General features: G+C 44.7%; 1 protein-coding gene across 1 annotated transcript in view; it reads right to left on the minus strand.

Annotated features, from left to right (window-relative positions):
• Positions 1 to 17,282, minus strand: part of MGAT5 (alpha-1,6-mannosylglycoprotein 6-beta-N-acetylglucosaminyltransferase) — a 336,674-nt gene that overhangs the window by 214,553 nt on the left and 104,839 nt on the right. The window lies entirely within an intron of this gene.

Raw genomic sequence — 17,282 nt, forward strand, 5'->3', positions numbered from 1 at the left:
CACACACGCACACACACATATATAGCTTATTGTCAAGTTGGTTTCCATGTAACACCCAGTGCTCATCCAACAAGTGCCCTCCTCCATGCCCATCACTCCTCTCCCCCACCCCCATCAGCCCTCAGTTCTCAGTATTCAAGAGTCTCTTATGGTTTGCCTCCCTCCTTCTCCTGAACTATTGTTTCCCCTTCCTCTCCCCCATGGTCCTCTGTTAAGTTTCTCCTGTTCCACTTATGAGTGAAAACATATGGTATCTGTCCTTCTCTGCCTGACTTATTTTACTTAGCATGACACCCTTGAGTTCCATGAGGGCCCACATTTCAAGTACCACAGAGCTGCCAGGAATATTCTCTTCTCCAGGGGAATCCACAGTGTGAAATAACAGTACCGATCCCAGCAGGGCCACAGCACACGCAGAGACCTGAATTAGAACTCGTCTGTACAATTCCTACCAACACAGAATTTTAAAAACCTTTTCAAAGTCGTTATCTGGAAGACACCCCTAACTTGCACAGTAAAGGGAGCAGTCCTCACCAGAAGGTGCTGGGCTCATGAAAGGACTTAACGATCACCATCAGCACTGGCCAGGAAATTCATCAAGAGGCTACAGAACGACAGTGACATAAAAGCAATCAATCAGGCAGAGAACCTGCCTCTTTCCAGACTTAGCAACTTAGGTGGAATCCTCTGGCAAAATGGGCACTAAAAGGACACCCAGTCTATCTCAAAAGGCCTTGCTGCCAACCTGAGTGATGCCAGCCCAAGGCCACGACTCCATGTGTCCTCCAGAAAGAAGTCTGCACCAAGTCTGTCTACAATGATCTAAGCTTCTGGGTCCATCACTGCCACTAAACGCCCGAATGCCCATCTCTTCCACTCCTGTGCTTCCGAAAATAGCAGCATTCATTTCCTTCCCTCTCATTCACTCCTCAACACAATAAAATCTGGCTTCCACCTTTCCAAAACTGATCAAAGATCTTTGGCAAGGAAATCGTCAGTTCTCTTCATTTAAAAAGGTTAAGCATATGAAAAGATGCTCAGTATCATTAGCCATTAGGGAAATGCACACTGGGGGAAACCACAATGAGATACCAATTCATACCCAAGAGGAGGGCAATAATCACAAGACACAGACAAGAACAAGTGCTGAAGATGTACAGAAACTGGAGCCTTTATGTATTCGGAGTGGGAGTGTGTAATGGTGTAGCTGGTGTGGAAAATATTCTGGCAGTTCCTCAAACGGTGAATCACTGAATTACCATGTGACCCAGATAGCTCCGCTCCTAAAACTCTCCCTGAAGAAATGAAAACCTATGCCCACAAAAACTTGTACACAAACGCTCACAGCAACCCTGTTCATAATAGACCCCCCCCCAAAAAAAATAAATAAATAAAACCCAAAACTCAGAAGTCGATCAACTGACAGATGGGAAAAAAATACACAGAATGGAATACTACTAAACCAGTAAGAGTAAGTTAGGTTGTGATCGTGCCATAACAGGGGTGATCCCTGAAAAGATTACGCAAAGCCAAAAAAGGCAACCACACAAAAAAACTACATATTGTATCATTCTACTTTTATAAAATGTCTAGAGAAGGCAAATCTACATACCAGGAAGTATAACAGTCACTGTCCAGGGCTTGCAAAACTGGAGGAATTGGGAGAGGATGACAAAGGGTGCAGTGTGTACTTGGGGGATAATGAAAACACTCCAAAATTCATTGTGATCATTGCACAATCCTGTGCATGTATTCAAAACACTGCGTTATACACTTTTAAGAAGAGAATTCTATGATATGTAAATCACATTTCAATAAAGACGTTACTGAAAAAAGCAAGCCCACCTCCAAAGTTGGGGGCATGAAGAGGAGCTGTACTTGGAAGACAAGCAGATGAGATTCACGGGCCACTGTAGCCCCCAGCAAGGACCCAACTGTCCCCCACCCCCATCCCCTACAGCCCAGCCAAGGCCGGTGGTACCACTACTAAGGGCTGAGCACAGGCCTACTAAGAGATGGAAGTGACATGAAGAAATCTGCCACCAGCTCACCAGACACGGCTGTTCTTACAAGCTCCCAATCAACCTCACAGGCCGCCCTTCAAGGCAAGGCCTGCTTTGCCTGCCAGATGCCAATTTCCCAAACCACGTGAGAACACAGAGAACAGCCCAGCTCCAATGAAGGCTGAGGAAGCAGTTCCTTGAAGCACCCATCCAGTATCCTTGGAGGGCCCATTTCTTACATCACGAGCGTCCTCTTTAGGAGAGAATGAGGCTGGGATTGCCTGTCCCTTTAGGAGCAATGCCGGCCCCAACCAGAGGGATTTCACCTTTCCCTGCAGCCCCACAGGACAAGCCCTTCACAGCCTGCTGGTCCAACATTCACATGGGTCAGCTGTCCGTGAACCAAGTCATCTACATACCTTTTCTGTCCTAGCCACGCACACACCACTTGAACTTCTATCTTCCTTCCTATTGTGCGCTAACATTCAAGAAATCCTAAGTCAGCTGTCCTCATTCATGCTACCTCGGGAAATCCCGCCCATATCTCACAACTGAACCCCAACCTCTGCATATACCTTCTCACAGTTCCCTAAACTGAAGAGAGCTCATCCTCCCTGGGACACTCAGAGCAGTTTGTGCTTCTTCCGAAAGGCTTCTCACCTGTTACTCTATAGGAGAATCCTTTCTTTCATCTCTCCTACAGGGTGAATAAGCACCCTAAAGCCAGGAAATGGCGGTATCTTGCACAGTGGATGGTCATTAAGCGTTTGCTAGATGAAAGGGCAGGACAGTGGAAATGAGATGAAGGAACACAAGTGAGCAATGACCTCCAAGACCTCCTTCTGGTGTGAACCACAAAGAACCCAGGCACTCGGAGTCTATATTTGTACCTTATCTATCAGAAGTTTTTACCCTAAGATCTTGTCACATCGCAGTGGGAAATCAGTGTGCCTTGATTAGATGGGGTTGAGCTAAAGGCGATATGGTGGCAGATTGGTATTAAAAGAGAGGGGGAAAAATACCTCCAGAAGAAAAATTCCAGAAGGGACAATGATTGTGGCAACAAAAAGGTGTCTAAGACACGAGACAGAAAAGGGCAAACGTGGGGGGAGGGGAGGTCGTTTGGGGGAGGTTGCCTGTTTCATCACAAGTTATCCAGGACGATGTGATCAGAGGAAGACGCCAGAAGGGGTGGTGAGGAGGAACCAAAACAATCATGCTCCCAGGCCTGGAAATCTTGGGTCTACAACTTGCTCCACCCACTGGTGCCATGTTTCCTAGACAAGTGTGTCTGTCTCAGTTTGTGCATGTACGAAAGGGGAAAGTCCCAGAAGCACAGCAAGAAAACTGTCAGAGCTGGATGAGTAGGGAGTGAAGGGTCCTAGTTACTGGTTTGCAAACTGTGTCCCAGAGAGGTTTCTATCTCTGAGGCTCCACAAAAGTTTTCATTTGAATTTTGTTTTTCTTCATTTAAAATATGTTCTTTTGGGGGTGCCTGGGTGGCTCAGTCAGTGAGGGATCTGACTTCAGCTCAGGTCATGATCTCATGGTTCACAAGATCAAGCCCCACGTCAGGCTCTGTACTGAGAGCTCAGAGCCTGGAGCCTGCTTCGGATTCTGTGTCTCCCTCTCTCTCTCTGTCCCTCCCCTGCTCATGCTCACTCTCACTCTCTCTCTCTCAAAAATAAAAAAAAGCATTAAAATTTAAAAAAAATTTTTTTAGGTTTATTTATTTGAGAGAAACAGAGACAGCACAAGTAGGGGAGGGGCAGAAAAAGAAGAGAGCATGAATCCCAAGCAGGCTCCATGCTGCCAGTGCAGAGCCCGACATGGGGCTCGAAATTACAAAGCCATGAGATGACCTAAATGGGAACCAAGTTGGATGCTTAACCGACTGAGCCTCCCGGGCACCCCTAAAATACATTCTTTAAAAATCTGTTACAAAAATTTTTATACCGTAGAGATTCAGAATAAAACTTCTTAGCTATCTCTGTATGTGTAGAGTTTGAACTTTGAATTTCTATGTTATTTGGTCAGGATGTTAATGCTTGGCAGTGGTCTTATCTGCATATCTGTTTTATAAAAATCAAGGCTACATATCTACTCATATAAAACTATAGAACAAAGAACTGTCTGATACCCTAATTAAATGCTAGATGGGGGTTGGTCATAAATTTCAAGTTTCGAGACTTCTTGTCTGACTCTCCTGAGGGGAAGGGGAGAAAAGAGAGAGAGAGAGAGAGAGAGAGAGAGAGGGAGGAAGGGAGGGGGAAGGAAGGAAGGAAGGGGGTCATATCCCAAGCAGGCTCTACATTGTCAGCACAGAGCCCAATGTGGGGCTTGATCCCAGGAACCATGAGATCATGACCTGAGCTCAAATCAAGAGTCAGATGCTTGACTGACTGAACCACCTAGCCACCCCTGGGAAACTGTTTTTAAAAATAATAGGCATTACCATTTGCAATCGGGATAAATCCAGGCTTCTAACAATCTGCAACCAAAATGTGATACAGAAATCAAGAGGGTCCTAACCTTGTAATGACCGTACGCCATCTAACCAAACCCCACTGCACTCCCCAGAGCAGCTCACTTAGCCTAATGGACTTTTAAAGGAATTTATGATACATTCAAATATGTAAAATACCTTCGTATAGGCTGGGACACTATGTTAGATCTTGCTTAGAAAAATATTAAGTGCAGACCCTTAATTTACAGAAGAGGACACTGAGGACCAGAAAACATTATGTCTTCCAGTTAGAGACAGAATCAAATCAGGTCTTGCTCCAATTGCGATGCAGTCTCCAGCATACCTAGCTGAATCTAACCAGCTGCCTGCAGAACTCAAAACGGAAGAGACTTATCAATATGAAACACAAATCAGAAACCACACTCGGTGATACGCAGGAACTCTAAGTCTAATGCCATGTCCCGTGAACCTCAAGAGGTTGGCAGAATCGATAGACAGGAAGAAAAATACACATTAATGGTATTACTGGTGTAGGGAAGAGAGACCAGCCTAGGGGGAGGTTCTTGCACTAAATAGGGCAGCCTCGCGCTGTTAAACGGAGAAGCTGAAGAGGACAGAAAGAAATGGAAGGCACATTTTCCCTCCAAAGTACGTCCAAAGTCCGGGGAGGGTGGCTCACTAACCTGGAGGGGCCTGACACACAGGCCCAGTACCACGATCTTGAAACCGGTGGCAGGGCCCATCCAGCAGCAGCCCCAGATCTGAAATGGGACTCCTTGACATCCAAGCTGTGATGACCACTGAGCCCACCTCCCATCCTGGGGAGTGAAGATCTCAGGGACCAAACGCAGTGCCGGCTCCAGCAGGTGCGAACGGTGCCCTCGCTTTCCGGTGTCACGACTCGGCCCTCTGACCGATCCTAGCACTCTCCTTTATAAACAGGAAAAACACATTCTCGAACTGCCTGCTCTCTCTGGACCTGGCTAAACAAATCCTATTTTGAATCACTAAGTGAAAGACACCCACTAAAACAACACACCTTTAGGATACTTGGGTAAGCTTTTTTCATGTCTGGGTTTCGGTGTGGTTTTTTTTTTTTCTCCCCCTCTAAGGTCTGTGTTTTAAATGGCCCAGTTCCTTTCACATACGAAGCAATCAAACAAGATAGTCCTGTGCCCAGTGTTTTCATTTATTCTGCTGCACCTGCATTCTTAGTGTGGGCAAGGAAAGAGACGTCCAACCACACCCATCTTAAGTGGGTATTTTGTTTAGCACTTACACTGTCTGCTGACTGTAGTTCCGGGCTCCATTTCCAGCATCAACAACAAACTTAATTTTCAAAGACAGTAATAACGCTAATGACTCTGCATCCAGAGCAGGCCCTCCTTCCTGCCGGCCCTATTCTACCCTACCGTCTCACTCCCAACCATCCTCTAGCCACTTCACAGATGGCCACCTCCACCAGAGGGCGCGGTGGGGAAGGGAAACAGTTGGAAACCGACACTTGATGCTCTTATTCTGACTTAGCCTCTGTGGTGCACACTACTGGACCGGCGGACAAAGTGGGAAGTGGACGAAAGAGTAAGAAGGAAGCTGTCGCCAGTGGACCAGATAAGATCCTCACATGTTCTCTGAGTTCCATTCACCACACCCATAGGTAATTCACCGTTGACAGAATTTCCCATGCACAAAAAAGTGAAACCACAGCAACTCCAAGAATTCTGAAAACATCTATTACATAAAAGCAAAAGCAGAGCTTTTTGAAAAATAAAATAAGTTCCTTCAGTCCAGGGGTTGCTCAATCCTTGGTCTAATTGACATTTGGGATCAGAGAATTCTTTGGGCCCTGTACTATAGAATGTGTAGTGGCATCTCTGAACTTCCGCCACTAGATTAGAACCCTCCACTCCCAACTGTGACCATGAAGAATGTCTCCCGACACTGCCAAACATTCCCTAAAGGAAGAAAGCATCCTGGTTAAGAACTACTGCCTTCATCAATTAGGAGGACCTTACCCACTCAGTAGGAAGAGTCTCTGAGGGCTCAGCCCCAAGGACTAGGCTGCATAGCAAGGAGAAGCTTGAAACCAAGGTAAATTCAGGAATCAATTATCAGCCATGAAGATAAAGGACCAGAGCCTGTGCTAAGGGTGGAGACCACAGGGAGCAGGGAGGGGCTGATTCCTGACGCTGTCCCTAGCTGACCGACAGAATCTCACTTTCTTTCACATCCTTCAGCGCCAACACTCTCTTGGCATCAGCTGAGAACCTCACTCCTAGGCTGGCTGTGCCACCATTTACTAAGTAGCATATGGCATCGGGCTCAGCCCCGCAAGGACCCTAGTCTATAATCAACAGACACAGGGAATAAGTCTTGGAGAAAGCAAAAACAATGCTGCATCAGTCTTTAAAAACAGCGGACAGTCATCTGACTTCTACCCCAAGAAACCAGGAACACACATTATCACAGGCTGAAAATGACTAAAGAGAAAGCAAGGAATGGTCTGTGAAAATATCACAGTGTGTAAATTTGTAGGTAGGTCTCCTCCATGTTAAAAAAAATGGTCAAAAGACTTACTTTCACTCAAAGCCAAAGGACAGTAAAGCTACAAAAGAATTTTATGGTAAATATACAATATACTTTTTTCTCTGAAGATCAGACTTCTAGCAACTTCCTTTATCTAGAAAGCACCTGTGAAAACAACAGGCCCCAAATGGCACCAGTAATAAAAACAAAATAGTCAAAATCATTTCCAAAAAGGGGGGGCAACACCTTCAAGATAAGAGCTCATTTTTCATCAGGTGCTCCCCGAACCCTAGAAACTAATCACCCTACCCGTAAGACCCCTGCTTCTTCAGTTGGAGGGACACAGGCCTCACCATGAATGTTTCAGCTGCACTGTCTGAAGAAATGGGATGGCCTTACAAGCACATGATTTGAAAAAGACAACCAGGTTAAATTTTTTTTGTTCTATAAACTAGCTGTTACGTGAGAAGGTGCAAACACATTCACATGTGCAAACACACACGATGTGACGTGGTGTAAGTCTTATCCAATGTAAAGCTTATAATGAATTTCCCATCACTTCTAAAATGGGGTTACAATACGGGCACATGTATCCCAATGTTCAAAGCAGCACTTTCAACAATAGCCAAATCATGGAAAGAGCCTAAATGTCCATCACCTGATGAATGGATCAAGAAGATGTGGTTTTTATATACAATGGAGTACTACACAGCAATGAGAAAGAATGAAATCTGGCCATTTGTAGCAACATGAATGAACTCAAGGGTATCATGTTACGTGAAATAAGTCAGGCAGAGGTGGACAGACACCATATGCTTTCACTCATAAGTGGAATAGGAAAAACCTAACAGAGGGCCATGGGGGAGGGGAAGTGGAAAAAATAGTTGGGGAGAGGGAGGGAGGCAAACTATGAGAGACTCTTGAATACTGAGAACTGAGGGCTGTTGGGGTGGGGATGAGGGGGAGAGGAGTGATGGACATGGAGGAGGGCACTTGTTGGGATGAGCACTGGGTGTTACATGGAAACCAACTTGACAATACTATAAAAGAAAAAAAAGAGAGAAAGAGAAATAAAAGAAAATGGAGCTATAGTAAATCCACATGGGGCACAGACCCCCACCCCCAAGCTTTAGCAGATCCAGGTCATAAATGCTCCAGGACTGGATTTTTTTTTTAAGTTCATTTATTCATTTTGAGAGATACAGACAGACCGACAGACACGGAGGGGCAGAGAAAGAGAGGGAGAAAGAGAGAATCCCAAGCAAGCTCCTCACAGTCAGCTCAGAGAGCCACTTAAGGCTCAAACTCATGAACTGTGAGATCAAGACCTGAGCTGAAATCAAGAGTCAGATGCTTCACCAACTGAACCACCCAGAAGCCCTCAGAACTGGATTTGCTTTGGGGAAAACACAATCACCAGGTGCTAAATCGTAAGCTGACTTGTCCCCCATTATTAAACTGAGGTTAATTCTCCTAAAAAACTAAGTATCATGGGTCAACCTGACTGTGACCTGGTCACAAGCCCTAAGATCACACAATTGAAAAATTAACTCAAGCTGGAAAGAAGCATCAGAGTTTCTTGCTCTCCCAGCTAAAGACTGCCTGAACCAGGGACTCTCTCAACTGATTCCATTTGTAATAATCTGGGTTCTTTTTTAAAAAACAAAGATGTCCAGGTCTCACACCCAAAGATTCTGATTTACTTGGTTTGAGGTGTGGCCCAAGCAGGGGTATTTTTATTTTAAAGCTTCCTCAATGATTTTAATACCAGACCGGACATGAGAACTATGACATGCTTGGAAAGATGCTATCCCGTAAGACCCAAAAATATGGTCTTATCCCAGTATTTCAAAAGAGTTTATCTTTTGATTAAACTCTCTGCTCCCTACAAATGTAGATCCACTGCCTTACTATACAATCCTCTGCAAGGCACACCGATTTTCTCCGTAGAACTGCAAGCTGGTCTTCCCAGACCAATGAACAGGGAACCCTGTCCAAGGAGATACCCTTTCAGACAAAGGTAGTCCACTATGGAGCCCTGTTAGGTCACCACCAGACTGCGGAAGGACTTACTGAGAATTATCCTGGACTATTAGGGCTTTTATCAACCTCTCCTTGGCATCTGGCTCCAAAGATGAGCAGTTATTTGAAGCTATCCTACCGCCTCAATGTCTACCAGGGCTTCCAGCAACCAGCGTTTCTATTAACCTTGCTACTCAAAATCTGGTCTGTGGACCAGAAGCCCCGAGAGGACGAGAGTTAGAAATGCAAAATCTGGGGCACCTGGATGACTCAGTTGGTTGAGCATCAGACTCTTGATTTTGGCTCAGGTCATGACCACAGGGTCACTTAAGATTCTCTTTCTCTCTCCCTCTGCCTTTCTCCCCAGGTTCCTGTGCTCTCTCCAAAATTAAAAAAAAAAAAGAATTTAACAAATAATTAAGAAAAAAATGCAAAATCTGAGACCCAACTCCAGACTGAATCAGAACTGATGTTTATAACAAGATGCACATTAAAGTCTAACATGCATTGCTCTTTCTCTCATCTGGGATAGTAAGAATGGGAGCAAATCAGACACTTATTTTCAGGAGGGGATGACAAATATGGGCCAATTTCCCTTTTTTTATAATGTACACAGAACTCGGTCACTTGATATTACTTTTGAATAAGTTGGCTGCATGTCACCAAGACTCGGTGCCTTACAGACCCTCTTGTTACTGTAAGAAACACCCAGCTGAAGAGAGACTTCTATACAGAGGCACGTCCAACAGCTGGTCAGCTTTCTAACCACGTGGCGTGGATCCTCTCTGCTCAACTTAAACACAGTTTGGATACCTGTCTTCCAACTTTTAACTCTGATGTAGCAAATAACTCCATACAGCGGGTCACCCCAGGGACCTTCTCAGCACGAACCTTGTCCTGCTCCAAGCTCGACATCACTGGGGCTGAACCGTTGTTTTCGAACTGCGGGGGGCTCCCTGCAGCACACCCACTTCCCAGTCACTAGTGCTTTGCCAGCTGGATTCAGAGTGAATAGCCTTCAAATAAGGTAACCATATTCATAAGGTGCCTTACTTTGGCATCAGACGATCTCAACCAATATTGAGTTTCTGGAAATGCCAGAAACTGATATTTTCCAGGGCACAGAACTGACTTTCCAGCCACTGAAAGCCTACAGCTTTGCTGGAAGCAGCTATATTTGAAGGATGACTTAAGGGATACACAATCCACCCACTGTTCCAGATGGACTTTGCTCAACTTTTTGTGACAAATGAGATCTTTTAACATTCTCTCTCTCCCTCCCCCTGCCACACACCCCTTAGAATCTTCTAGTCATGTCTTAATTTTTACATATATAGGGCCAAGATGGAATATTAAAATAAAATCACATTTCATTTTTGCAACAGGATAGTGAGGTTTATGAAGTTCACTAATCTTGATAATCATTTTTGTTAATGTTCAAAATAATTAATGACAAATTACCTTTTGCCCATTTAGTCTGGAACGCACAGCACTTAATTCTATAAGAAAAAAGGATGATTTGTCTATAAAATCAATTCCAGAAGTACATTTTTAAAAAAAATTTTTAAATGTCTATTTTTGATAGACAGATTACAAGTGGGGGAGGGGCAGAGAGAGAGAAGGAGACACAGAATCTGAAACAGGCTCCAGACTCTGATGTGTCAGCATGGAGCCTGACACAGGGCTCAAACTCACGAGCCATGAGATCATGACCTGAGCTGAAGTCAGACACTTAATTGACTGAGCCACTCAGGCGTCCCCAGAAGTAGATCTTATTACTATGCATTTGGTGAGGGAACCAATGTATATTCAAGAAAGACCAGAGCAATCTAATTAATAGCCCCCACCATCAAAACAAGACAAGAGACTGCCCAATGTTTGGATTTCTTACATCTGAATTTAAAAACAAACCAAATGGTTTATAAAGGAAGGACTCTTTACTTCCTGTGGACATGTTTTCCTGCAGAATGTGCACTCCATTGTGCAGAAGAAATACGAAGGGGACTATTCCTGCGCCTGCATCGGCGCCCTCACAGGCCACTGGAGGGAGGAAGGACAGCATCTAAGCTTGGGGGGGGGGGGGGCGCCGCTGGGTTTCCTGCCCTGGGGGGGGGGGCAGGGGCACTCTCACTCTCTTCCAGCCCCCACGGACCAAAAGGACAGGGGTTCCCTACCCAGCAGAGCCCACTCTGGCTACCAGGCCATCACCTGGGCACACGTGTGGATTCCATCTATAGCGGATCAGAACATCTGCACCCAAGATACCTTCCAACTCAGCTTTACTGGAAAGCACCTGGCAATGTACTTTCATCTTTGTCTGCCTTCCTCTATTTCCTCTAGTTCAGAACCCAGAAAGGGAGAAGGGTATGGTTAACTGGCATCTCCAAACCCCCATAAGTTTATTTTTATATTTTTTTCTGTTTGGTTTCTAAATATCAGTGTAAGACAGGTGGTTTCCGGCAGAAATATGAAAGCATTTCTCCAAAATAACACATTGCAGGTGTATGAATCTTTAATCCTAATAAATTAAAAGATGAAATGACTATCACAGTCATAATATTTTCTCTTTCTAAATATTGATTTTTAAGAAATACTTTAAGATATGCCAAAAAGAATTCTGATCAGATGAATGCAACTTTTGGCGAGGGGGAAGATAATTTGGAGGAAAATCGGCAGAATTATCTGCTCAATGCTCAGTAATTTATAGTCTGACCTGGGAGTTCCTGATGCATCCTGCCTTTAACCAACAGCCCATTAGGGATATAAATAAACATTTTTTCTTATTACAACATGTCAGTTCAAAAACTTTATGGCCTCCTAGTGCAGAACACCACAATCTAAGCTCTTGAAAAATGACGGTGGGTCTTCCAACTCTTCCATCTTAAAAAGGGATCAAGATATGTATATGTAGATATACATATGTAGATGTAGATACATGTTTTATTTAATGGCCTTCAAAAATTAAAAAAAAAAAAAGGTACACCAGACATCACTGCCATGTGGAATGAAAGCTCAGGCAAGGTACCCTCAAGAATCCTCAGGGCATGAGAGCTACCAGATGGAAACCACAGGCTTTGGAGATCTCTAATCCCTGGCTTTGGCCTGGCCCTGACCACCTGTCTTGGAAGAAATCTTCAAAGCAATGCATATTTGACTAAAATAGAAAGCCCTTAAAATGGGTGGGATGGGTAAAACCTATCACTAGATTTTTACTATAAACCTGGCAAAGGCTGGGGTGCCTGGGTGGCTCAGTTGGATAAGTGGCCGACTTCGGCTCAGGTCATGATCTCACGGTTCATGGGTTCACCTTGGGCTCTGTGCCGACAGCTCCGAGTCTGGAGCCTGCATCAGATTCTGTGTCTCCCTCTCTCTCTGCCCCTTTCCCACTCGCATTGTCTCTTTCTCAAAAATAATTAAACATTAAAAAACAATTTTTTTACTTGGCAAAGGCTTTGCTGATTATACTTCATGAATCCAGGAGGACCTAGAGAAGAAAGTTCTTGTTCATCTTAATAGGAAGAACATTCATCCAGGCCTCTGAACAACCAGTCAGATTTTACTCCCTCACACAGTAAACTCTAACTGGCATTGTTTCCCTCTTCATGAGCACTGCTAGGGAAAGCTCAGAGCCAAACTCACAGTCGCCTTCCAGAAGGTAAACTGCTATCTATTTTGTGTTTAACCCTCATTCCTGACTCTCAGTTTCCCATTCTTCTTCTCTCCTGGCCTCACTTTTTTTCCTGACTAAATTTTAAATGTATCTTTATCTCCCTGTATTATTTGTTTATCCTCTTTGGAACATATCATGATAACAATGAAACAGGAAGAGCAAGACAGCCGTGGTAGGTAGAGTCATGATTGCATCCTCACCCCCAGAACCTGTCATATTACATGGCAGATGGGAATTAAGGGTGTAGATGGAACTGAGGTTGCTAAGCAGCTGACCTTAACACAGGGAGATGATCCTGGATCATCCTAAGGGGGGCCCGTGTAATCACAGCGCCCTCCAAAATGGAAAAAAGAAGCATAAGGTAGATTGCAGAGACAAAACAGTCTCTCCTCAAGAAGTCTTAGACTATTTACTAGTTGTTTGTATAAAACCAAGGACCTTGATGTAACAAGTCTGGTCATTTGGTTTCTGCGGCTGATCTCTGGTTCTTCTCCTGTAGTAAGAGATTAGGAATCTTCGAAGTAGGGAGGACTCCCTCATGCCGACTACAGCACAACAGGTGCTGCAGCGAAGGGCAGCCATTGGCAGCCAGTTAGAATAGGGGTCAGAGGCACCTCGGGAGTGCCGGGAGCACCGCTCTAAGTAGGTTCTAACCAAAGCCAGTTTTCCTCATAATGTCACCACATCACTCACTAACAGGATATAAACACAGCATTCTGGAAGATTTCTAGAAAAATGCTAGCTATATAGCTGAGCTCTTCATTTATAGATAAATCAGGCACGGATGGGGGACAGGGCGTGAAGGGAGAGGAGACTGTAGAGAAGACAGGGAAAGCACGGATAGGGCAAAAGTCCCCCCATATGTCATACACTGACCATGCGGCTTCCCTTCTGGACCCTGGCTGCCACCAAACTGTCCGCTCCATGAAGGTGGGGCTGTCCTCATCATCACTCTGCTAAGAGCTGGCACTTTATATAGTGTCTCAGCTTATGAGGTAGGTGGAACAACACCCCCATTCACAGTGGAGGAAACTGAGGCACAAACTACTCAGGCTCACCCAGCTACCAAGTGGTAGAGCTGTTAGAGACTCTAGTTGTCCAGCCTCTTAACCGGTGCTCTAGGATGCATTAGCCAGATAGCCTGACGTCTGGAAGGTATCCAAACTTAGGAAATAAATATATGGAGCAGCCTTGAAAAAAACGAAAGGGATTAAGTCACTTGATTGGGCATATAACGATAAATACTTGATCAATATGACCTCCTTTCCACTGAGGGTTGGGCTTTTGCCCCCATTTCTTCGAGGAAACCCTGTATGCCAAATATTTTCAAATGAGGAGTGGGGAAGGTATATAACAATCACCTGCAATTAGAAGGAAAAAAAAACCAAAAACAGTCCTGAGCAGAGACTTCCCTTATCCTCCTCTCCAAATTCAGCTTTCCTCATTCTGAGTTGGGCTTCTCTTTGGGGATTTTACAAGAAAACAACTTCCCAAGTGATCCCACAAATACCTCCTCCTTTCGCCCCAGCCCCCCGCCTAACCAGGGAAGCATCTCCTCCAAGGTGTCTTGGCTCCCATGACAGGGAGAAGAACCCAGAACGAACTGAGTATGAAACCTCACGGTGGAGACTTAATTTTAAAAGATGAGAAGGAACAAGTAAAATGTACGCAGTGAGCAAAAACAGTTATGCTCCTAGGGCTAACCAGCCAGGTACAGAGCAGGAAGGCACACTCTGTCCACTGTGGAGGCTATCCTGGGGAGAATGAGAGACTACTAGCACATGTTACCAGTTTAGAAAGAGAAATCCATCTATTTTTTTTCTCTTGTGATTCCATCAAAGTGACATTAGAGTGGCATTTTAAAGTATTTTCTAGAACACTGGACAAAAGGGCAATGAGAGGCCAACTAGAGAATTGAGACCCCATCAGACAAACATTTAGGAAAGGGCTCGATGTGTGCTCTCCAAGGTCCTGCAGATGATGGAGAAAACACTGAAGTTTCAAGAGAAAGTCCCTGTCCTTGGGGAAAACTCCCAACTCCCCCAACACACACAGGGCAGCATAGAATGCTTCTAGCCAGGGCTCCCCACCGGTGGGTCCCAAAGATTCAGGGACTGGAGAGAAGCCCCAGGAAACTTCATGGAAACCCGTGAACTGAACTGAGTTTCTTTCTTCATTATCCATCATTTCCAGGATTCCAGCTAATTAATGCCCAGCCCCAACTTGGACATCAGGAGATAAAGCATGAATAAAACAACATTCTTGAAGCCACCTAAGTGGCAAGCTTAGGGAAAGTACACAGCACTGGAGATACCCAGCTTCTCTGCAGTTAACAGACTAGGGGAGAACCACTCTGGACCAGAGGGAGGGAACCATGAGGCAGAGTGTCCCAGGACGAGGGGCAAAGCTTTGAACCAACCACTTAACATTTCAAAGACTTAGTTTTGTCTGTTCTTAAAATCAAGCAGCAGAAATAAGTGCTATGTCCCTACCATTTTAAGTATCAAATGCGAAGCCCAGATTTTTATTTGCTATCTATTTGAACAATGCAGGATGACCAGAATATGATCATGGAAGGCGGTGGGGGAGGGAGAAGGGGGTACAGATTATAGAAATTGATTTACAGTGAGAGAATGATAGATGAATGAAGCCATTATGCAAACAGAAAACCACCAAAGTTCATTTTAACTGTGGCCCCTCCGTTTTATCCCTGGTTTCAAATAAACTAAATTCATGTCACTTGCCTCTCATAACCACAAGATTTATAAGCCCATTAAAAATACTTTTATAATCACTCCATGCAAAAACTGTGGTCATTACTATAATGATTTAAATGCAGTACAGCAGCAGCTGGGGGGAGTTTATTAATACCTTAGAGAAACGTGCCGTGAATATGCTATTGGGATATTTACTTTTTAAAAGTTCCCAGATTTTTCCCGTGAGTTAACAATTAACTGGCACTGTGACTGCCCCCAAATCAATGGGATCAGGTAAACTGCTTCCTCATTTCCTCCTAGTGCGTTCTCCCCATCAAAAACCATATCCCAGGGTCACTGGTTTCTCAGTCCTCACTGGGCATCAAAATCACCAGACTTCTAAAATACACTCCTTAGCCCAGCTCCCACCTCCAGATTACAATTCAGTTGGTCTGGGAAGGCCAGGAAACTATTATAAATTTTAAGCACACCCCAAAACTCTAAGGTGCAGCCACAGTTGAGAGTTACCGAGGTTCGAGTATCCAGCTTACCAGATGGGTAATTAAGTAAGCAGGGAGGAAAGAGGAACACGCCTGAAGGGGAGGCAGCTGTGATGAGCAGAGACCACCTGCCCCACCTACAAGGGGCCCCACCTCTGAGCTCCAGCTCCTGGATAACTTGAGGGGAGAGAGTGTGCGGTGACCAGATGGTCCACACTTTCCGGAGAATCCAGAAACCCAGAGTTTGGGGTCAGATCTGTTTGTAAATGATAGCACTAATTTAGTTTTTTGGTTGGTTGGTTTTCTTTTCTTTTTCTTTTTTTAATTCTGGGTGGGCCAAAGTTTAAGGGAGTTTACAATCTTGTTCATCTGCTCAGTCCACGTCATAACCAGTGTCTGTTACTTTATCCTAATTGTCTAACCATTCTTAACGTTTTCAACAGCAGCAAGTACTGTTCTTAATCAAATACTGATTTTGGACCATCACTGTCAAAGGTTACACAGCACTAGCTTTTAGCCCACATGCTCTACCCAATACAGCCTTGTGAGTAAGTCACACCTAACCGCCCATCCTAAGAGACTGGAGAGATGATTGGTTCTAAGTCATCTAGACAAAGAGAGAGACGCAGGCCCCAGTATTCAGAATGTCTAAGTGACAGGCCCAGGGCCACCAAAGACTGCTGAAGGTAAGGATGATCAATCCTGTCTAGTGTTTGCACTGGAAATGCCCCCTAGGGGAAACCCTCCCGTCACAGGCAGAGTAAGATGGTCTGTCACCCTAGATGAAGGACAAAGCCATCCTGCTGTCCCTTGTGCATGCCCACCCATGCCCCATAATCTGCTAATTCTTGATATGAACACACATTTTGGTTTCACAGTTTGCTCCCTGTTAAGATTCATACTCCTTGAATAAAGAGATTCAAGTCTTTCTCCAAATGGACTCAACATTTGTTAGGAAAAGTCCTTGAAATCTCTTGGTCAATAAAGATGCCTGCTGGTGTTGTCCTTGAAAAATATAGGCACTGCTGGTCTGAGCATCTCTCTGAAGAACCTGAAGGTCCTGACCAGTCCCCGCAAGCCTCCTTTCCAGCTCCCAATAACTGTTTCACCACTTTGTTAACACAAAGTAGGAGAAACACAGATAAATGAATCAGATGAGTAACTAACCCTCAGCTGGATGCTTCTTTCCCTCCTTGGGTCATGAAGTCTCCTTCCTCCTCTAATGAGGTCATTACCCACCAACAAGGGATGTGGCATCTAATGTGTTCCCAATTCTCCACTCAGATGTACTCAGAAGGCAGCTCCTCACCCATGAAAGAAGTCTGCCTTTGCCTGCTTGAGAATTACTCTAGAGGGTCAGAACTGAACGCAGACGGTCTTGCTTGGACAGAGAGGAAA

Source organism: Suricata suricatta, chromosome 3 (genome assembly GCF_006229205.1).
Source record: "Suricata suricatta isolate VVHF042 chromosome 3, meerkat_22Aug2017_6uvM2_HiC, whole genome shotgun sequence".
Classification (NCBI taxonomy): domain Eukaryota; kingdom Metazoa; phylum Chordata; class Mammalia; order Carnivora; family Herpestidae; genus Suricata; species Suricata suricatta.